The sequence below is a fragment of the Magnolia sinica genome, chromosome 17 (genome assembly GCF_029962835.1).
Source record: "Magnolia sinica isolate HGM2019 chromosome 17, MsV1, whole genome shotgun sequence".
NCBI lineage: Eukaryota > Viridiplantae > Streptophyta > Magnoliopsida > Magnoliales > Magnoliaceae > Magnolia > Magnolia sinica.
The window spans coordinates 45,396,375-45,420,669 of record NC_080589.1 but is presented as its reverse complement, the minus strand read 5'-3'; the positions used below and the strand labels follow the sequence as shown (position 1 = coordinate 45,420,669).

Below are 24,295 nucleotides of genomic sequence, written 5' to 3'. Positions count from 1 at the left end.
CCCACCTTACGTTTATTTACCATCCAGTATGCTGACAAGGTCATACGGACCTGTATGAACAGGAAAACAAATTTCATATTAATCCGAAATATCTGTGACACCCAAAAAAAAGTTTCAATGGCAGACGGTCAATCACTTTGTTCCCTGTGATGTGGGCCACCTGAGAGCCGTATATGGCTGATTTTTGGACTGGTCACTAGTCAGAGGGAGGCCCACCAAATGCACGGCTTTGATTTTCTACAAGTATCACAGAGGGGCCCACAGCTGGGACCCGTGGACCCTACCCATTTCACGTCCAGCGCAGCAGCGCCTGCTGCTGACGTCGGCGGCAGCAGGTGCTGCCTAGTTTTTTTTTTTGAAATTGGGTTTTTCCAAGGTTTTTCATGCGTGGGGCCCGTATCAGAAGAATCCACCCCGCCCACTGGTTTCTACAGTCTATAACAAATCCATTAAGCCCAATATTGGGCATGTTTCAGTGTGTAGAAAAATTTAAATGAATTTAAATGGTGAAAATCAGTGTTTGCTAAGGTATGACCCACCAGATAGTCAGATCAACTTCATTTTTCGGCTCAACGCCAAAAATGAGCTGGGGAATGGAATAGACGGTTTGGATTAGGTCCATACATCAACGTGGGGCCTACATAAGCTGCCCACTCCAAAGCTTGAACCAAGCTGATATCTTTGTGCTGTCTTGCCAGCAACCACTCCGTCAGTCCATGCTTCACTGACGTCCAGCGTCTTGGAGGGTTTTGGATGCAACACATGTTCAGGTGGGCCCCACCTTCACACGTACGGTTTAGGTGGGCCACCATATGCATGGATGGTGTGGATAAAACATTCATCAAGGTGGGGTCCATCCAAGTGGGCCACACATCATATAAAAATGAAAAGAGAGAGAGAGATGGGCCACACATCACATAAAAATGAAAAGAGAGAGGGAGAGAGAAGCACCCACCTTCAAAACTATTACTCCTTCTTCCGCACTAGGGCAATCTAGCTCCAAGGAGAAAGAATCAATGGTTGAGATTGGATTTTAGAGGTTGGATGATGGGGTATGAAGCTTCATGGTGGGTGGAAAAATGGAGGAAAAACTTGGACGTGAGTTGCTCTCATGGAGCTTGGGAGAAATGAGAGAGAAAATAAGGAAGAGAGAGAGAGGTGATAGGTGAGAGATGTGAGTGATGGATAGGTGTACTTGATGGGTGGAGAGAGAGTGTGTGTTGACTTTAGGGGTTGCTTGGGGATGGGTGTTTGTACTTGACATGATGGGATGGAGTACTTGACACTTGATGCGATTGATGAGACATTCTCTTAGGATTGCAACGCGCGGCGTTTCCCTCGAAATGAACACGGGCCCACATCTCCTAGTTCGGGTATCGTCTCGGCGCATGAGATGCGGCATCGGAACCGCGGCGACGGCGCAGTCGCAGGGGTACAAGTCTTGGGTTGAGTCGACTCGGGTTGATGGCATGTGACACAGGGTCGCGCAAATACCAGTTAAGGGTTGAAGGTTGCCAAAATTTGATCGGGAAGATCGCGAAAGTCTACGGAACAGTACAGGTTGGGATACGGGTCTTACATGTACTCAACCTCCAAAATCGAGGGCATCATACTAAAGCTAGACCAGGTCATTTATATGTAGGAGACTTTGAAGGACGGCGCCGATTGAGGATGACTTCCAGTTCGGTTGCTTTTGGTAGACTTAGGCTTATGCCCTCAGTCATATCGATGGAAGCGTCATTTGGAGTTGTCAGGTCGAACTCCTGAAGCAGTCAGGCAAGTGTCAAGTGCATGATTTTGAGGGCCAAAGGGTACCCTGGGCACGATCTCCTCCCTGCACCAAAAGGTATGTATTCGAGATTTTGGCCCTTAACATCTATGTCTGCATGGCCACCAATAAATCTCTCTGGCCAAAATTTAGAGGGATCAGACCACACATTTGGGTCCCGATGTAGCTTCCATAGGTTTACCAATAAGCGTGTGCTAGCTGGGACGTGAAAGCCGCCTATCTGACAATCCTCCATAGCTTCGTGTGGAACTGAGATTGAGGCCGGAGGGTACAAGCGTAGGGTTTCCTTTATGATGGCCTGGAGGTATACTAGGTTGTTGAGGTCACACTCATCTACCTCTCTGTCAATGCCAACGTGGTTGTCTAGCTCATCTTGGGCCTTCTTTAACACGTGGCGATTGTTCAGCAGTAAACAGAGGGCCCACGTCAGTGAAATTCTTGCACTATCCGAGCCGGTTATGATAAGCGCCTGCATATTAGATTTGAACTAATTCAGAACATGGAATACAAATACGAGTTTAGAACTATTCAAATAACAGAAATCTGATAACTAAATTATCATTACTGAATCCATGTGGCTCACTTGTACATAGAGATCTAGACCATTTATTTGTTGGGCTTTACTTGATGGGGCCATTACCCCAAAAAATCATACTAATTTGGTATCCTACCCATATGATTGGACGAATTTTGAGAATTACCCAACCAATGGTAAAAAAATAAAAATAAAAAGCCACACCCAAGTATCTTACCCTAGGTACGTACCAAGATTAGTTTCACAACCCGATAGCCAATAGTAGCATGGCTGTAACTTTGAAGATATCCACTCTGACCATAAGTTACTGTTTCCTTGTAAGTATTTAAAAGTCAGTGATCATATAAAACTCAGACATGTCATACCACAGGGAAAAGTAGGGATGGAATGTCCACTGTTAGTTTTGTCATTTGTGTAAGACCCATGGTAATGTGTATATGTCATCCGATCCATTGGTCTGATTTACTTCATTTAGATGAAAGAATTACTCAAAAATTGCATTATTCTAAAGCTCAAGTAAACCATATCATGCAAATTTTTAAGTTTTAGGTATAAATTTTTTGAAATCGCTCACCTGAGTACTTAATCATCCTATTTTTTGGGATCAATAGTAACATATGGGTGCTATACATTGATGGAATATGGATGAGGACCATGTGGATTACATGCTCCTTAAGTCATTTCTTCCACCGTAATCAGAGTAACCCCGGTGGGTACCTATAGTGATGTACCCATTTGTTTTTCATAAGTACTAGACAAAAATCCAAGACAGTGGAAATGACTTTTTTAGAAGCCTCATAAGTGGACAAAAATTCAAGACAGTGGAAATAAGCTTTTTAGAAGCCCCATCACAAAAAACTCTAAATTCAGGTGGTGTGGCCCCACGAATCCATTCATTCCTAGTGTAGCGCATTAAATGAGTGGATTAGATGACACATACACATAACGGCAGGCCTATGGGACTTAATCTATATGCAGAATAGGCCCATGGATCTAGTTGTGCATAGGACATGGTGATCAAGAGGTTGGATAGCTTACCTAGCTGAGACGCTGCCATGGAAGCTGGAGAAGAATACTAGAATACCGATAAAGCTAGGATCTTCCTTTCCTTCACACCTTTTCTGTAAAACAGTAGATGAGACTCAAATTTCTGCCGTGGTGTAGGATCGGGGACCCAGCTCTCTCATATAGAGTCTGTAGAGAGAGAGTTTGAAACCCATCACAACTCTCTCTCCCATGCTCCACATTATAGCATTCTAGTTCAACTCAAATAGCTGTCTGCGTAAGACAGCTATAGCATTCCAACCTTAGTATACAAAACTGCGCAAATAGACTACACAGCGCATCACCTGAAGTGGGGCCCACTGGTCTACTCAATCATCCAGTCCAACTGAATGACAATCCAGATCGTTGATCAGTAAGGCCCACCAAATAGAGTTCTCACATTCTCCCACTTGGGCCTCATTGAGCAACGTCAATGATAGTCATATAGAATTTTTTGCAAACAAGTTTTGATCTTTTAAGAAAATATCCAAATGGTTAACCAATGAAACAGTTAGACATTATAAGTAATGCTATTCAATCTGGTCCATCAAGACAGTCAGTATCGAAACGCGGTAGTCATCACAATATTTAATTTAGGTGAAGTGAGTCTAAGCACGATCACAAATACTTTCAATCTTAACAACATAGATAACGAAGTAGGAAATGTGGTATAAGGATTATACACTTAAGTGTGATGATATGTGCCTATACTTAAGAGGTCCTGAAGCTTTTACATGTCTCTAACGAGACACGACTGTAGTTCTACTTACTCAAAATTTGTGTATATATATAGAGAAGTAGAAATAAATCTCTATATCAAAATCATCCAAACAAACTATATAAAATGAGATATCTAAGTATCTGAGAAAAAATAAAATACGCTCAACTCCCACTAACTGAAAATATCTGTGTGATCAATGACTCCCATGGATGTTACATGCTCCTGAAATAGCGTGATAGGGAACCCTTTAGTGAGCGGATCTGCAATCATCTTCTTCGTGCCGATGAGTTCCACGGACACTTGATGATTCTGAACCCATTCCTTTATAACAAGATACTTGATGTCGATATGCCTCGACCTTGACAAATGCTTGTTGTTACTAGAGAAGGAAATTACAGCCAAATTATCGTAAAATATTCTTAATGGTTTTAGGATATGATCCAATACCCGCAAACCTAAGAAGAAAATCTATAACCATAGTGCCTGATTAGATGCCTCATGGCAGACATTAAATTCAGCTTCCGTAGTGGATGAGGCTGTGGTAGACTGTTTCATGCTTTTCCATGACATAGCTCCTCCCACCATCATGAAGATGTATCCTGAAGTAGACTTCTTAGTGCCAACGCAACTTGCGAAGTCTATATCTGAATATCCGATTAACTCCAACTAATCAAATCTTCTGTAAGTGAGTCTGAATTCTTTCATTCTCTGAAGATACCGTAATACTTTCTTCGCAGCTATCCAATGTTGCATTCCTGGATTAGATAAATATCTTCCCAACATTCCAGTTATAAAGGCAGTGTCCGGTCGCGTATAGACTTGAGCATACATGATGCTCCCTACTGCTGATACGTATAGAAATTCCTTTATTCGATTCTTTTCTAAATCATTCTTTGGATACTGAAATAGACCAAATTTGTCGCCCTTCACAATGAGCGACCATCCTGAAGCATAATTTTGCATGTCATACCTTTCAAGTACCGTAGTAATACAGGCCCTCTGTGACAGGCTAAGCAGTTCAAGTGTTCTGTCATGGCGAATCTCAATGCCAATGACATAAGAAGCTTCACCAAGGTCTTTCATTTCAAACCTTTGAGATAAGAATTTCTTCGTGTCGCTTAACATCCTGATATTACTGCTAGCTAATAGAATGTCATCAACATATAAAATCATCATAATGAACTTACTCCCACTGGTTTTAATGTAGATGCATTCATCTGTAGTGTTTTCTACAAAGCCATATGAGGAAATAACTTCATGAAATTTAAGGTACCATTGTCGCGATGTTTGTTTCAACCCATAGATGGACTTCTTAAGTTTGCAAACCAAATGTTCTAAGCCAGTTGCTACAAAACCTTCAGGCTGTAACATGTACATATTCTCATTCAGATCCCTATTGAGAAATGCAGTCTTTACATCCATTTGATGTAACTCTAAATCCATATGAGCTATAAGAGCCATTATGATCCTGAATAAGTCTTTCTTGGATACTGGTGAGAAAGTCTCCTTAAAGTCAATGCCCTCACGTTGGTTAAAACCCTTAGCAATAAGTTTGGCTTTATATCGTTCGACATTACCTTTGGAGTTCTGTTTGGTTTTAAATATCCATTTACAACCAATCGGCCTTATCCAGTGGGTAACTCTATAAGATCCCATCCTTTATTATCCTACATGGATTTCAACTCATCTTTCATGATATCAAACCAACGAGAAGAATCAACACTTTGTTTAACTTGTGTAAAGGATTCAGGAACCTTTTCCACCCCTATGTCAAAGTCATGCTCCTGTAAGTATACGATGTAATCGTCTCGATTTACTGGCCTTCTCTTTCTTTCAGATATATTATATTATATATATATCATATATATTAGCGGTAATACCGTTAAACATATGTGCTGATCATATATATAATATAGCAGTAATACCGTTATATTATATACAATATAATATAATATATATTGTATATATATTATATTATATTATATATATATATATATATATATACATGCAGGTGGGCCACGTACATGTGGGGCCCACCATGATGCTGAGTACATCCATGCTGTCCAGTGTCCAGAGACGCTGGATGTGAGGACGGGCGTGGCTAACAGTGAAGTGTAAACTAATATGGGGTGTACTGGGCTTGGGGTAGGTCACCCATGCAAGCCCCACCTTGATGTATGTACTCAATCCAAGCCGTCCATCCTTTTCTTTAGGCCATTTTAGGCGTTGAGCAAAATTTTGGGACCAATCCGATTCTCGGGCGAGCCATACCATAGGAAATAACGCTAATACCGTTAAAACCCACCTTGAATCTTCCATTCACCTAGAATACGTTACATATTGGTCTCATTTGGTCGATCATAGGCCGTAGAATCCAATTGCTGGGTCAAATCGAATTGATGTGGGCCCTACCACGAAAAAATCACAGAAAAACTGATTTTTAAAAAAAAAAGAAAAAGAGAAGGAAGCGTGATGCTGCTGCAGAGCGTCCGCAGGCAACGCCTGCGCCTGAAGCACGGACGGACGGGCTGGGCCTCACGGCCCCAGTTGTGGGCCCCACCGTGATGCGTTTCGAACATCAACACCATGCATTTGATGGGACCCCCCGGACCAAGAGGCCGCCCCAAAAATCAGCTTTATATGGAACTCAGGTGGGCCACACCATCTAAAATCATGTGAAGACATGCCTAAAACATATAAAATCACTTGGTGGGTCCTACCTGAAATTTGGATGCGACTGAAACTTAGTTTGAACCCTCAACCAAGTGGGACACACATAATGGGTGGGCTGGATTTGCGAACCACATTACAGTGGGCCCTTGACCGTGACCCTATGAACAATTTAGGTGGCAAATAAACATTTCAGTGGGCCCCCGTTTTCCCTGGTCCACGTGACCTTTTAAATAGATCGGATGTCAGATAAATATCACGGTGGGCCCCATGTATACGTTGGATGGCAAATACATATCACGGTGGGCCCAGGTCCACGTGACCATATGAACAGATTGGATGCAAATAAACAGTACAGTGGGCCCCCAGGTCCACGTGACCTTATAAACAGGTTGGGTGCAAATAAATATTATGGTAGGCCCCCAGGCCTACATGACCCTATCAACAGATTAGGTGGAAAATAAACATTTTAGTGGGCCCTAGGTCCTTGTGACCTCATCAGCAGGTTGAGTGGAAAATAAACATTATGGTGGGCCCCACTTATGTATGTATTGTGTCCACACCTTTCATCAGTGTGGACCTCCACTATGAAGTATGTGATTTATCTATGCCTTCCATCCCTATGGGACCTACCATGATGCATATGTTTCATCCAAACCGTCCAACCATTTTTGGAGGTTATTTTAAGGCCATGTGATAAGGCCCATCTTGGTGTGTTTGTGGGCCGTCCATTGAGGCCCACCATGATTTGTATAAGGTCTATATTATGAGGCCCATTGTGACGTATGCAAGGCTCATGTGATTAGGCCCAGCTTGATGTATTTGTGGCCCACCCACTAAGGCCCACTTGAGATATATGAGTTCATGGTTTGAGGCCCATTTGATGTATTTGGGCCCTTGGGTCGAGGCCCAACAAGATCTATATAAGGCCCATTGCAATATGTGATTCATAGTAGGCCGTGCCTTGGGAGCAATGATGGTTTGATGTCTACATTTAAGGATGATGTTGGTTAAAATTTCGCATTGTCACTCTCCCCCTAGGGCCCATTAATAGGCCCATACCTGTAGCATATAGGCCGTCTAGGCCCATCTTCGTTTTGATCAAAGCCCATCACCACATAACATGTATAGTATAGATCCATGCTGCATGATCATACACATCATATGTATGCCTGATATGAGAAGTGACTGATCATAGCATATGCCTTCGGGCAGATCATTTATGGGCTCCCTGACAGGTGGAGCTGCCCCACATGAGTGCTCGGTACGTGCAGGATTGTTGCATATCTGATAGTATGATTCATGCACTTGCATTAGTGTGATTGTGATTACTGTATGCCCTAGTGACATCAGGGCCATAGCCTCCAGAGACACATCATGGGTGGCTGGATTGGATACCGAAAATATTGTTACTAAGCATCGGGGCGCCATAGATGTCCCTGAGTGAAAATCCCTAAACCCGATGGTACCAGAGGATGACTCCAACGACGAGACTAAGTGGATATATGAGCGCGCAAAGGCCGAATACAAGGAGGGCTCGTCTCCCACTGTGTCGTGGTCGGTTGGAAAGGGGTGTGGCCTTACTTACCCGAGGGTAGGGGGTAATACTAGGCTGAGTTTGACCAGCTCGTGAATGGGTCCGCTATTGACATGCCGGATAAGTATTGACAGACTATTGGTCAGGCGGATGGTGAGGTTTCTTACGCTCACTTGGACTGTGCGGCTAGGAGAGAGGCAGTGCCACTTGGAGTGTATTAAACCCCGGTGATTATCCAGACTAAGAACCATACTGAATTGATGCTCTAGAGAGGAGCTGCATTGATATGTGGATGTGGATTGACATGCTTGACTTGCATTATGCATTGCATGGCCTTGATATGGCCGATAGCATTTATATTATGCACCGCATAGCCTTGGTACGGCTGATCACATTCATGTACTCATCAGTATGACTCCATATTACTCTGTCCTTGCATTTTGAGCACGCTCATATTGAGCACACACTTACACCACCCTTTAAGCTTTCTATAAGCTTATGCACGATTGATGCGTGCAGGTGACCCTCCTTGTAGGATCTCAGGATCAGAACCTGGTAAATGGGTGCCGGGAGCCGAGAATGGGGTTCTATGGAGGTTGTCGGCGCCGGATTCGGCGATCGGAAATTTTTTGAGCCCGGTTTCCGAGTTCGGGGCATGACAAATGAAGAAAAAACACTTATGATTCTAGGATCAAGCTTCTTTTCATGCGAGTTATAAATTTTGGCTTCGGTAGGACAACTCCAAACATGTAAATATTGGAGACTTGGTTTTCTCCCATTCCACAACTCATAAGGAGTTTTGCTTACTGCTTTGCTGGGAACCCTGTTTAGTATATGAACTGCAGTTTTGATTGCATCACCCCACAGAGATTCTAGCAATGTCGAATTGCTAACCATGCTTCACACCATATCCATAAGGGTGTGATTACGTCTCTCAGTCACACCATTCTGCTCTGGAGTATCAGGCATAGTGTACTGAGCGACAATGCCACAATCTTATGGGTATCTAATGAATGGCCCTGTATTGCATCTTGATTCGTCATATCTACCATAGTATTCACTACCATGGTCAGATCTAACAATTTTAATTCTCTTATCGAGTTGATTTTCAACTTCGGCCTTATAGATTTTAAAAACATCTAGGGCATCTGATTTCTTACTGATAAGGTATAAGTACCCAAAGCGAGAGTAGTCATCTATAAAGGTAATAAAATATTTATATCCACTCTATGATGCTGTAGGGAATGGTCTACAGACGTCTGTATGTATCACCTCTAATAGATCTACACTCCTGGTTGCACGTTTCTTTCTAGTTCTAGTCTGTTTTCCTTTTATGCAATCAATGCATACTTTATAGTCAAAGAAGTCTAGAGAATACAAAATTCCTTCTCATATAAGCCTGTCTAATCTCTCAAGAGATATATGACATAGCTGCCTGTGCCACAACATGGAGGAATTTTCATAGTCTAGCCTTCGCTTGTATCCCACTTTAATTCCATGCAAGGTATTAATATTATAAACATGAGAGGCAATTAAGTCTAATTGGTATAAGTTGTTTACCATAGAGCCGGTCCTAACTTTTATCGAATTAAAGTAAATACTAAGACTTTTTATTTCCAAATTGAAATGAATATCCAAATTTATCCAAACAGGAAATTGAAACTAAATTGCGTCTTATAGATGGCACATAGTTGGTATTAGAGCATCTGTGCATAGGTATGGATGATCACATCCAACTATAGCTAATCACATCAGGGATTTTCGAATTCCTGAAACAGTTGTGATCAGGAATTTTCGAATCCTTGAATCCAGAAATATTAGGATTAGTGATTTGAATTTTGAAAACCCTAAAAAACAGTTATTCAAATTAGGAATTTCTATTCCCACATCTAGAATTAGGGATTTCGAATTCGAATCCCCAAATCTAGATGTTAAATTAGGGATTTTCAATTCGGAATCCCCAAATTAGGAAATTAGGGATTTTGAATCCCCAAAAAATTTGAAATTAGGGATTTCTGATTTCGAATCCTAAATGGGTGGTTTAAGGTGCTAATCCCCAATTTCAGACATTAATCAGAGATTTCGAAACTCTAATATCCATTAATCAGGGTTTCCGGATTAGACCCCAAATCCAGACAAATATATTGGGGATTTCAATCTGGAATCAAATTGGGGATTCCATTGTCATACTTGGAGTGAACTTCGCTCGATCTCGTGAGGGATGAGGAACTCCTCGCCATCATCCATGGTTATCACCTGTGTAAATCCTCCACTCAAGCTCCAGCACCATGTCCGAGGCATTATAGTTGGAGGCCATTCCATTCGTCAATGACCGATCGACTCTAGAAGTTTCCTCCGCTCTCCTTCTTCTTGATCTTCCCTCTCTTCCATTAATTGGCGTCCAACTTGAGATTTCGGCCATTCAGCAACTTGTTAACCAGCCCATTTGTGAGTCACGGACCGCCAGAAGTTATGGAGATGTCATTCAGCGTCCTCTCGCTTCCAATGTTCAGATGCTGGCAGAGAGAGAGAGAGAGAGAGAGAGAGAGAGAGAGAGAGAGAGAGAGAGAGAAATCGTTGCCTGCACGTCTCATGTAGACTGGCGTGAGAATGGAGTTAGGGATCTCATTCCTCTTTTGGGCCCGAGCGACAGTTTTATTCAATCGGGTCAACAGACCCAACTATTGGCTTGCGGGTCCTTATTTAGGACCCGCTAACACTTATTTGTTTATGTTGATGGGCCATGACTTGTTATCTGGGCCCATTAATCACATTTTGGGACATGGGATTTTATTCCATATTTAAGAAATGATCTGGACCGTTTGTTTATTCAATCATAAGCAAATAACTTGAACTCATTTACCAAGAAGATGGTCTTATAAGTATTTAGAAGTTTCGGTTAAAGTAATCATCCCATGGACATCTTTGCATGCATCCATCCATCCATCAAAATTTCCTTGTTGATCATCAATCTTGTGAATGTCAATAGTTGATATTATTATGCTCTCTAAACATGTCTAGATTATATAGTCTTGATTTAGCCTGATAATAAGCCCATTACCCATCCTTAGCGGTTGATATAGACCATTAGAACATATAATGTGAAACCTATACATATGTTTCACTTTAAGGTTCCTACATGTTCCAATGATCAAATATCGACCATCATGTAGGCCACATCAAACTCATTTAGATATAATCCATTGAAAGGCAGGATTATTATCACAATCCTAAGTCTATATTTGTGGTTTTGGATTCGATTGTGTTAGCCACCATAGTGACCTTAATCGATGAAATTTTTTATAAGTATAGACTTATAACATTGGGATAAGCAGATTGTATACAGTTGCATTCACGTTTTCATATATATGGTAACGAAAACACAGATGATTATCGTATGGCAGTCACGTGAACAGGTAGAGTAAATGGTGTAGGTAATGTAAATTTGAAAGACTCATCTCACCCACAGGTGTTGAGTGTCTCATATTTACATCACCGACATCACTTAACTTCATGTTCAGGAGGATCACTAGCATATTATTATTACCTCCCACAGGAGGAATGATGATGACGTAATAGATTCTCACCAGGATGTGATGGTTGGGCCCATCTTCATCCTGAATGATTCAGTTGATGCCTCCCTTAACAACTGAATTGATTAACTTTGCCTGATATCTGTTTACATTCACTAAATTTCTTTGTGAAATTATGAACTAATGTGAGTATAAATGCATCTCTTTTATTTCAGTCTCAATTCCAACTATCAGAATCAAGTCTCTGCCCTTAATGGATCTAATTATGCTTAATGGAAGAACGCCATTGAAGTTGTACTGGGATGTCTTCAATTAGATCTTGCCTTGATAACACCAGAACCGCGAAAACCATCTAATAATGCCACTGAAGCTGAATATAATCGATGGGTTGCATGGTTTAGATCAAATAATACGTGCCTGAAAGTCATTAAGTATTCAATTTCTGAATCAATGAAGGGTGACATGCCTGAAACAGATAAGGCTAAAGTTTTCCTGACTGAAATGGGAAAATGATTCAAGAAATCTGATAAATCTAAAGTGAGCATTCTTCTGAATAAATTGACTCGCTCGTCCTACGATGGAAAAGGCAACATCCGAGAATACTTTGTAGAGCAGATCGGAGTTGTTTGTAAGATGCGTACTCTAGGGCTTATACTCACTGATGATCAACTAGTTCATTTGATCATGAACAACCTACCTCCCCAATTCGACACGTTCTTAGTAAACTATAACACTCTGAAGGAAAGGAAGATCCTGGCTTTATCGGTATTCTGGTATTCTTATCCGGCTTCCATGGCAGCGTCTCAGCTAGGTAAGCTATTCGACCTCTTGATCACCATGTCCTATGCACAACTACATCCGTGGGCCTATTCCACATATACATTAAGTCCCACAGTTGGTATCAGAGCACTGTGAGAGTTAATCTATATGCGGAATAGGCCCACGCATCTAGCTGTGCATAGGACATGGTGATCAAGAGGTCGGATAGCTTACCTAGCTGAGACGCCGCCATGGAAGCAGGATAAGAATACCAGAATACCGATAAAGCTAGCTAGGATTTTCCTTTCCTTCACACCTTTTTTGCAAAACATTAGATGAGACTCGAATTTCTGCCATGGTGTAGGATCGAGGACCCAGCTCTCTTATATAGAGTCTGTGGAGAGAGAGTTTGAAACCCATCACAACTCTCTCTCCCACGCTCCACATTATATCATCCTAGTTCAACTCAAATAGCTGTCTGCGTAAGACTGCTATAGCATTCCAGCCCTAGACGCAAAGCTGCACAAATAGACTGCGCAGCGGATCACCTGAAGTGGGGCCCACTGGTCTACTCAATTATCTAGTCCAACTAAATGACAATCCAGACCGTTGATCAGTAAGGCCCACTAAATAGAGTTCTTACAAGACCCACATATAATCTAATGATGGGACTTTTCATTTACTGTTTCCCTTAGTGTAACCCACCTGAGTTTTAAACCGGTTTCATTTTTTAGCCCCAGTCAGTATGTTCCGAGCTACATACAATCAAGCCTTTAGAAGCATACCTCGCAAGTTGCCTTAATGATGTTATATGGGTCATAGCTAGAGAGTTGGGCATCATCTATGCATGATATCATCACATCCATGAAGTCATGCTCACCCTCAGTAGGGCCAGATCGTCTTCTTTGCCTATGCTCTTCTAGCCAGCTTGCCAGGATAGAGTCCATTTCCTTGGCTATCCTCTTCATGGCCTTTTCCTGCCCTAAGATGTCAATCCCCTTTAAAAAAGGAACCACATCCGACACAACAAACATCCCCACAAGATAAACCAATTCGCTCATTATCTTCTGAAACCTCCGCGCCTCCTCCACATCCGCCAAACATACTACTGTCCCAAAGTACCGTTTCCTGGCAACCATCATTCCAATGACATTAAATGTCAGATCTGTAAGAACTCTATTTAGTGGGCCTTACTGATCAACGGTTTGGATTGTCATTCAGTTGGATTGAATGATTGAGTAGACCAATGGGCCCCACTTCAGGTGAGGCGCTGCGCAGTCTATCTGCGTAGCTCTGCGTACTAGGGCTGGAATGCTATAGCTGTCTTACGCATACAGCAGTTTGAGTTGAACTAGGATACTACAATGTGGAGCGTGGGAGAGAGAGTTGTGATGGGTTTTAAACTCTCTCTCCACAAATTCTATAAAAGAGAGCTGGGTCCCCGATCCTACACCATAACAGAAATTCGAGTCCCATTTACTGATTTGTAGAAAGGGTGTGAAGGAGAGGAAGATCCTAAGCTCTAAAGGAAATCTGGTATTTTGGTGTTTTTATCCGGCTTCCATGGCGGCGTCTCAGCTAGGTAAGCTATCTGAACCCCTGATCGCCATGTCCCATGCACAGACAGATCCGTGGGCCTATTCCGCATATAAATTAAGTCCCACAGTTGGTATCAGAGACTTCTGTGCATAGGTATGGTTGATCTCATATATCAATTAGGGCCTTCAAATTCGAAACCCATACAGCAATTAGGGCTTTCGAATTCGAATTCCATATCAGATCAGTATCAGGGATTTTCGAATCCCTGAATTCAGAAACAGTATAAATTAGGGATTTCAAATCCCAAATCCCAAATTAGGAACTTTGAAACTAAAACCCTAAATCCAGTTAATTAGGGAGTATTCGAAACCCTGATTCAGTTAATTAGAGATTTCCAAATCCCTCAATCCAGAAACATTTAATTAGGGTATCCCGTCTAGATTCGAATTAGGGATTTCAAATCTCAAATTCAAATATTGGGGATCCAGATCTCAAAACCCTAAATCATGGAAAAATTAGGGATTTCAAATTCGGAATCCCCAAATCCGTTATTTAGGGATTCTTGAATCCAAATCCAACACAACGAATTAGGGATTTCAAATTCCCAAATCCAGATGCCAATTGGGATTTCGGAACCCATCTTCCCCAGATTTAGGTGTGAAAATTGTATCTTATGGGCTGCTTACCTCTGACATCGAGGACCGACAACCATTATCGACCCTCGGATCAGTAGACGAAGGTCATGACTCGCTTTCCCTATCTTCCCTGCTTCAGGAGCCATTGACAGTGTTTTCAGGTCCCACCTTCATTGCCGGCAACCATAGAAGCTATTTCTGCAGCTTCTCTGTCCGATTTTTGGCATCAGGACTGCCGGAGAACAAGACGGGATCGTGGAAGATGTTGGTGGCCGATCTTCTTGGCTGTCTACTCATACAGCTGCGGTAGCCGGAGATTTCATCTCCCTCTCTTCAGCTGCTGCGTGCGGCAGATAGAAAAAGGCCAAAATTTTTTCTTTCCTCTTTTCCCTCTTGTGATGGACGATAGGTCGTGAATCGACCTATATTATATCGGATCAACAGACCCGATTACAGTCCATTCGGATCTAGACCCGCAAATAATAAGTCTAACCAATTCTCCTTTGCTGGGGCCTGATGAATTGATGGGCCCAATCTGGGCCCACTCACCTGTTTTTGGGCCTAGTCTTATATAAGATTTATGGGCCTGATTTTCATTACCATTGATGGGCCACACACGTATATGATTGACATTGGTGTTTACAGTCTAAACATTGATTAATTGATCTAAACCATCCATGATGTATTCTATAGGCATCTTATATAAAATATTCACTAGGTGGGGATCAAGGGTGTGTATACACTATCATCAAATTAAACGGATTATTGATTATTACCTTTCATCTTATGATAATCAAATTATGAGTGCCTTAAGGATGATGTATAGATCATTCAGATTAAATCCTGATGAAGCCCCTATTTAGGCCCATTACTCATCCTTAATAGTCTTACATAGACCATTGGATCATAAAAAGTGAAACATATCTGACAATTTCTCTTTGTAGTTCATCTATTTTCCAATGTTCAAAACCGACCATCTTATGGGCCACATCAGAATAATTTAGATATAATCCATTGAGAGGCAGGATTATAATAGCAATCCTAAAGTCTATATTTGTAGTTTTGGATTCGGTTGTGTTAGCCACTATAGTGACCTCAATCGATAAAAACTTTACAAATACATACTTATAACATTGGGATAATAAGGATTGCATATATTTGTGTTCACTTTTTCATGCGTACGGTAACGAAAACACAGAAAATTACCATTTGGCAATCAAGTGAATGAGTGAAGTAAATGGTACTAGTAATATAAAGCTGAAAGACTCATCTCACCCACAGGTGTTGAGTGTCTCAGATTTACATGACTTACATCACTTAGCTTCATGTTCAGGAGAATCACTAACATATTGTTATTCCCTCCCACAGGAGGAATGATGATGATGTAACAGATTCTTACCAGGATGAGATGGTTGGGCCCATCGTCATCCTGGATGATTCAGTTCATGCCTCCCTTAACAATTAAATTGATTAACTTTGCCTGATATTTGTTTACATTCACTAAATTGCTTTGTGAAATTATAAACTAATGTGAGTATAAATATATCTCTTTTATTTCAGTCTCAATTCCAACTAACCAGAATCAAGTCCCTACCCTTAATGGATCTAATTACGCTTAATGGAAAAACGACATTGAAGTTGTACTGGGCTGTCTTCAATTAGATCTTGCCCTGATAACACCAGAACCGCCAAAGCCATCTGATAATGCCACTGAAGCTGAATATAATCGATGGGTTGCATGGTTTAGATCAAATGATACATGCCTGAAAGTCATTAAGTATTTAATTTCTAAATCGATGAAGGGTGCCATGCCTGAAACAGATAAGGCTAAAGTTTTCCTGATTGAAATGGGAAAACGATTCAAGAAATCTGATAAATCTAAAGTGGGCATTCTTTTGAATAAATTGACTCGCTCGTCCTACGAAGGAAAAGGCAACATCCTTGAATAAATTATAGAGCAGATCGAAGTTATTTCTAAGATCCATGCTCTAGGGCTTGTACTCACTAATGATCAACTGGTTCATTTGATCATGAACAACCTACCTCCCCAATTCGGCACATTCCTGGTAAACTATAACACTCTGAAAGACATGTGGACATTGGATGAACTTATCACTCAGTGTGTCCAAGAAGAAGACAGGATCAGGCAAGTGGTTAAAGTTCAAAATGTTAATATGGTGACTTGAGGACAAGGGCATGGGCAAGGGAATAAAGGTAAAAGGAAGAGGAAACAAGGTTCTAATAATGAATTCTTTGGTCCTCCATTTGAAAACCATGAGAATCAATCTGGAAATGGATCTAGACGTAAACGGGTTAAAGGAAAACCGTGCTTCTTTTGCAAAAAGGTGAGTCATTTAAAGAAAGACTGCGAAGGTTTTAAGGATTGGCTCATAAAGAAAGGTAATCATTCTATTCTTATTTGTTTTGAATCTAATTTGACCGATGTGTCAACAGATTCCTTGTGGATAGATTCAGGAACTACTATTCACATATGCACTTCTATGCAGGAATTACTACAGGCCAGACCACCAACTGATGCAAAGCGCTCAGTATACGTAGGCAATGGTGTCAAAGTTGATGTGGAGGCAATAGGAGTCTATAGGCTTAAGTTGAAGTCTTGTCATTTTTTGAATTTAGTAAATACATTATGTGTGTCGTATATAAGGCGCAATTTAGTTTCAATTTCCTATTTAGACAAGTTGGGATATTCGTTCCATTTTGGAAATAAAAGTTTTAGTATTTACTTTAATTCGATTAAAGTTGGAACCCGCTCTTTAGTAAACAACTTATACCAGTTAGACTTAATTGCCTCTCACATCTATAATATTAATACCTTGCATAGAAGTGTAGTGGGATCCAAGCAAAGACTAGACTATGGGAATTCCTCCATATTGTGGCACAGGCGGTTATGCCATATATCTCGTGAGAGATTAAACAGGCTTGTGCGAGAAGGAATTTTACATTCTCTAGACTTCTCTGACTATAAAGTTGCATTGATTGCATCAAAAGGGAAATAGACTAGAACGAGAAAGAAATGTGCAACCACGAGTGTAGATCTATTAGAGGTTATACATACAGATATTTGTAGTCCATTCCCTACAGCTTCATGGAGTGGCCACAAATATTTCATTACCTTTATAGATGACTACTCTCGCTTTAGGTACCTATACCTTATCAGTGAGAAATTAGATGCCCTGGATGCTTTTAAAATCTATAAGGCCGAGGTTGAAAATCAACTCGATAAGAGAATTAAAGTTGTCAGATCTGACCGTGGCGGTGAATACTATGGCAGATATGATGAATCAGGACGTAATCCAAGGTCATTCGCTAAATACCTGTATGATTGTGGCATTGTTGCTTAGTACACTATGCTTGGTACTCCAGAGCAAAATGGAGTTGCTGAGAGACGTAATCACACCCTTATGGATATGATGCGAAGTATAGTCAGCAACTCAACATTGCTAGAATCTCTATGGGGTGATGCGATCAAAACTGCAGTTCATATATTAAACAAGGTTCCAAGCAAAGCAGTAAGCAAAACTCCTTTTGAGTTGTGGAATGGGAGAAAACCAAGTCTTTGATATCTACATGTTTGAGATTGTTCTGCTGAGGCCAAAATCTATAACCCGCTTGAAAAGAAGCTTGATCCTAGAACTGTAAGTTGTTTCTTCATTGGATACCCAGAAAGATCAAAAGACTATCGATTCTACTGTCTTTCCCACTCCATCAGGATTGTTGAGACTGGGAATGCCAGATTCATTGAGGATACTGAAAACAGTGGGAGCACGAACATAAGAAATTTTGTATTTGAGGAACAAAGGACTGTGACTCTTGTCATAGTCAATCCAGATCACGTGGACATTAATGATGCAGTCGATTCTGCAGTCACTGCAGAGCACCATGTAGAACTTTATATACAAATCACTGATGAGGAAAATCAAGATCAGACCCAACAAGCTGAACCATTAAGAAGATCTGAAAGAGAGAGAAGGCCTGTAAATCGAGACGATTACATCGTATACTTACAGGAACACGACTTTGACATAGGGGTAGAAAAGGATCCTGAATCCTTTACACAAGTCAAACAAAGTGCTGATCCTTTTCGTTGGTTTAATGCCATGAACAATGAGTTGAAATCCATGCAGGACAATAAAGTGTGGGATCTTGTAGAGTTACCCACTGGAATAAGGCTGATTGGTTGTAAATGGATATTTAAAACCAAACGGGACTCCAAAGGTAATATCAAACGATATAAAGCCAGACTTGTTGCTAAGAGTTTTAACCAACGTGAGGGCATTGACTTTAAGGAAACCTTCTCACTAGTATTCAAGAAAGACTCATTTAGGATCATAATGGCTCTTGTAGCTCATATGGATTTAGAGTTACATCAGATGGATGTAAAGACTGCATTTCTCAATGGGGATCTGAATGAGAATGTGTACATGTTGCAGCCTGAAGGTTTTGTAACTACTGGCTCAGAACATTTGGTTTGCAAACTTAAGAAGTCCATCTATGGGTTGAAACAGGCATCGCGACAGTGGTACCTTAAGTTTCATGAAGTAATTTCTTCATATGGCTTTGTAGAAAATACTGCAGATGAATGCTTCTACATTAAAACTAGTGGGAGTAAGTTCGTTATGATGATTTTGTATGTTGATGACATTCTGTTAGCTAGCAGTGGTACTAGGATGTTGAGCAACACCAAGAAATTCTTATCTCAAAGGTTTGAAATGAAAGACCTTGGTGAAGCTTCTTATGTCATCGGCATTGAGATTCGTCGTGACAGAACACTTGGACTGCTTAGCTTGTCGCAGAGGGCCTATATTACTAGGGTACTCGAAAGATATGGCATGCAAAATTGTGCTTCAGGAAAGTCGCCCATTGTGAAGGGCGACAAATTTGGTTTATTTCAATGTCTAAAGAATGATTTAGAAAAGAATCGAATGGAAGAATTTTCGTACGCATCAGTAATAAGGAGCATCATGTATGCTCAAGTTTATACGCGACCAGACATTGCCTTTATCACTAAAATGTTGGAAAGATATCTATCTAATCTAGGAATGCAACATTAGATAGTTGCAAAAAAAGTATTATGGTATCTTCAGAGAATGAAAGACTTCAGACTCACATACAGAAGGTCTGATCAATTGGAGTTGATCGGATTTTCAGATGCAGACTTCGCAGGCTGCGTTATACTAAGAAGTCTACTTCAGGATACAACTTCATGATGGTAGGAGGAGCTGTGTCGTGGAAAAGCGTGAAACAATCTACCACAGCTTCATCCACTATGGAAGCTGAATTTATTGCATGCCATGAGGAATCTAATCAGGCACTATGGTTACAGAGTTCCTTCTCAGGTTTGCGGGTACTGGAGCATATTCCGAACTCATTGAGAATATTTTGTGATAATTTGGCTGTTATTTCCTTCTCTAGTAACAACAAGCATTTGTCAAGGTCGGGATATATCGACATCAAGTACCTTGTTGTAAAGGAAAGAGTTCAGAATCATCAAGTGTCCATGAAATTCATTGGCACTAAGCAGATGATTGCAGATCCACTCACTAAAGGGCTCCCTATCACGCCATTTCAGGAGCATGTAACATCCATGAGAGTCATTAATCCCACAGATATTTTCAGTTAGTGGGAGTTGAGCATACTTTGATTTTCACAGACACTTAGAAATCTTGTTTTATACAGTTTGTTTGAATGATTTTGATATAAAGATTTATTTCTGCTTCTCTATATATATGCGCAAATTTTGAGTAAGTAGAACTACAGTCGTGTCTCGTTGGAGACATGTAAAAGCTTCAGGACCTCTTAAGGATAGACACATAACATCGCACTAAAGTGTGTAATCCTTATACCACATTTCCTAGTTCGTGATCTGTTGTGACGACTACCTCGTTTCGATACTGATAATCTTAATGGACCAGATTGAATAGTATTACTCATATTGTCCAACTATCTCATTGGTTAACCATTTGGATATTTTCTTAAAAGATCAAAATTTGTTTACAAAATTATTCTATATGATTATCATTGATGTTGCTCAATGAGGCCCGAGTGGGAGAATGTAAGAACTCTATTTAGTAGGCCTTACTGATCAACGGTTTAGATTGTCATTCAGTTGGACTGGATGATTGAATAGACCAATGGGCCCCACTTCAGGTGATGCGCTGCACAGTCTATTTACGTAGCTCTGCGTACTAGGGCTGGAATGCTATAGCTGTCTTTTGCAGACAATAGTTTGAGTTGAACTAGGATATTGCAATGTGGAGCGTGGGAGAGAGAGTTGTGATGGGTTTCAAACTCTCTCTCCACAGATTTTATAAAAGAGACCTGGGTCTCCGATCCTACACCATAGCAGAAATTCAAGTCTCATCTACTGATTTGCAGAAAGGGTGTGAAGGAGAGGAAGATCCTAAGCTCTAAAGGAATTCTGGTATTCTGGTGTTTTTATTCGGCTTCCATGGCGGCATCTCAGCTAGGTAAGCTATCTGAACCTCTGATCGCCATGTCCTATGCACAGACAGATCCGTGAGCCTATTCCACATATAGATTAAGTCCCACAAGATCTCCGAACCATTGCTTCATTTCTACCTTTATTGGATTCATATGGTTCTTCGTCCACTGTATATGCAGCTCTCTCATGCATCTGTCGATCTCAACAACCCAGATTTTCTTAAGCATCTCGATCCGAAGGTTGGAGAGGAGCTCCAGTGTGACAATCTTGCGAATCTCGCGCCAGTAGGATCCGTAAGGGGAAAGGCCGAATCCAGCATAGTTGTAGCCTAAGTACTTGGCGGCTGCGCTAGTTGGACGGGTAGCGAAGATCTTGTCATTGGTGGTGAAGCATTCCTTTACGAGGTCAGGTCCACTAACGACGAGTGTGCGGTGCATGCCGATCCGTAGTGTGAAAGCCGGACCATACTTATCAGCCATGGCTCCGAGCTTTCGCATGGTCGGCTCTTTCCCGCGGAGCAATTGAAGGTGACCGATTACTGGCCATCCACCGGCTGGCTCTGGTGCCTCCTTGCTCTTAGCCTTCTTACTAATGGCCCTGAGCATCCACAGCTTGTAGAGAAGAAGTGAGGCAAAGAGTCCAACAATTGCTTGGAATTGGAGAAACCATGCCATTTCTTGTTATGAAATTGGTGTAAGGTGAACAAGCCCTTTATTTATAGTGCTTATCTCCCTCTTAAGATTCCTGACCAATGAAAATATATCTGGGCCATGGTGTGGCCCGCCCGACAACTAGGAAAGGGTGTTCGTCAATCTCTGTGGGGCCCACCGTGTTGTATATGCAAAATCCACTCCGTCCATCAAGTGAGGACCATTATTTGTACTCTACATTCAGAAGATAAGACCGATTGAAAACTAATATGGACCACACTAATGGGAAGAATGTCCATTTTCTTCCAAGATTACTACGTTCACTCGGTGTGGACTGCCAAAGTTTTTTTTTTTTTTTTTATAAATATTTTTATCAAGCTGACTTTTGTTCTCTGGTGAGTTATAGATGATTAACGGGTTTGATGAAAGACTCACAACATGGAGGTCTAAAACAAACCTATGGTCATGATCCCATCCACATTGTTCCATGTGGTGTGGCCCGTATGAGTTGTGTATCTAGCTGATTTTTTGATACAGGGCCTTACACCGATGATAGAACCTGATAAACAGAGTGGATTTTACATATAAAAATATAATTGGCCCAACAAACTTCAATACTCTGCCAGAGTGTGATGTATGCTAAGCAGGCAATTAGAAATTATCAAGAAATTGCATACGGTGGCACACGGGTAATTAATTCAAACTAAACCGTCCAAATTATGGGTGTCAGTTTAGATTTATCATGAGCGAAAAAATAACTTTTGTGTAGGTACATATCTAACCTACATATCTAACCGTTACATTGCTGAGCATTTATTGCACGGTATTAATGATCTTTTTTGAAAAGACGAGTGTTTACAAATCAGAGGTTAAGATTGTTCACGAATGTGATTTTGGTACTGGTAGACATGGAGCCATGTGATGTATGTAGCGCATCCAACTCATCCATCAGATGCGTGACTTCATTTTACCTTCAGGTCTAGAAAATCATATCCATCCAAAACTCAGGTGGGCAACAACAAAGGAAAAAAGTTGGGAATGAATGCCCACCCTTGATTTGCATTGGGCCCACTTGCGTTGCAAACGAGTCCTATCATTGGTCTAGTCCTTCATCCATTCCAGATAATGGGTATGAACAGTCTAGATTCCATATAAACAATAAGGTGGTCTCCCCCACCTAAATCAAAAGTGGGTGTCCACTCTCAACTTGTTGCTTGTGATTTGGCCCACCAATTCATTGATATGGGAGTGACGTTGACAATTTCATGGCGGAGTAAACAAGGCCAAGGGATGCCTTGCCCCTCCTGGAATTGTCGTTGGTGTTGTTGTACACAAAGTTATTCTAAAAAGAATGTTATTTTATATAGCATTCGTGAAGTTTAGCATTTATAAACATTCGGATCACTGTCCCATGTTTTATAATGAATGTCCTATTAGAATATTCAATCTTTATTTTATGTGGCAGCATGTTTTTATTTTCTTGATGAAAGATTAAGTGAATATATATATTTGTGCGTTGGTGTTTCATAATTCTATTGTTTCTTTTTTTTCTTTTTTTTTTTCTTTTTCAAATAGTGGAATTGAATGTTTCTTTGTGAATATTTATCAGTTAGTTGGTGGGTTGTTATTGTTGGGATTTGGTTTGCGGAATCACACAAATTTAGATCTAGAATAGCCATCTAAAAGCACCAAGTAAACACAAAAGAACACAGATATTTAATGTGGAAAACCCTTGCGAGAAAAAACCACAGCACAAAGTGACAAAAAATTCCACTATGAAAGCACATATTACAAAGATAGAGGACTTACTTGGCTTAAGCAATCCTCAAACCTCACATTTGCTCCACCCCTTAAAATCCTAGAACCCTTTTAGAAATACTTAGAACCTCTTAGAATAGCTCCTAGTCTAGTATACATGCCTTTTATAGGCTTAGAAAGAAACCTAAGCAAAATCAAAAACAAATTTTGCAGAATCTGTGTTTCTGCAAACGAATCTGTGTAAACCTTCGATGACAGTGAACCTAGTTCGATGTCATCAAAAAAGGACCAAAACTGTCCAGCGACCGGGGCTGAAAAACATGGAAAAATTCGATTTCATCGAGTTTGCTTTGATGTCTTCAAGCTGGCTTTGATGACATCGAACCAACATATACAGATTTAAGACATCTGTCAGCAACAATCTTCACCATGTCTTCAATCTTAAAATGTATAACTTATTGTCCCCTTCTCTTATTTCTGCCTCGTATCATAGATTCATCAACGCTTCTCATACACACTTTGTCCTTCTTTTACACCATCGCCAAGTCAAGAGAAGTCGCATAGAACTTGAACTTCTGTTAGGAACGACCTTGGTAAGTATGTCTGCTGGATCTGAATCCACATGCCCTACCACATTTGCTCCTATCTTCTCTAAAAATAAA

The 24,295-nt window shown here is 40.8% G+C and overlaps 1 pseudogene; it reads right to left on the bottom strand.

The window, feature by feature from the left end:
* Positions 1 to 1,628: 1,628 nt before the first annotated feature.
* Positions 1,629 to 21,899, bottom strand: LOC131230493 (cytochrome P450 CYP82D47-like; annotated as a pseudogene).
* Between the last annotated feature and the right edge of the window lie 2,396 nt (positions 21,900 to 24,295).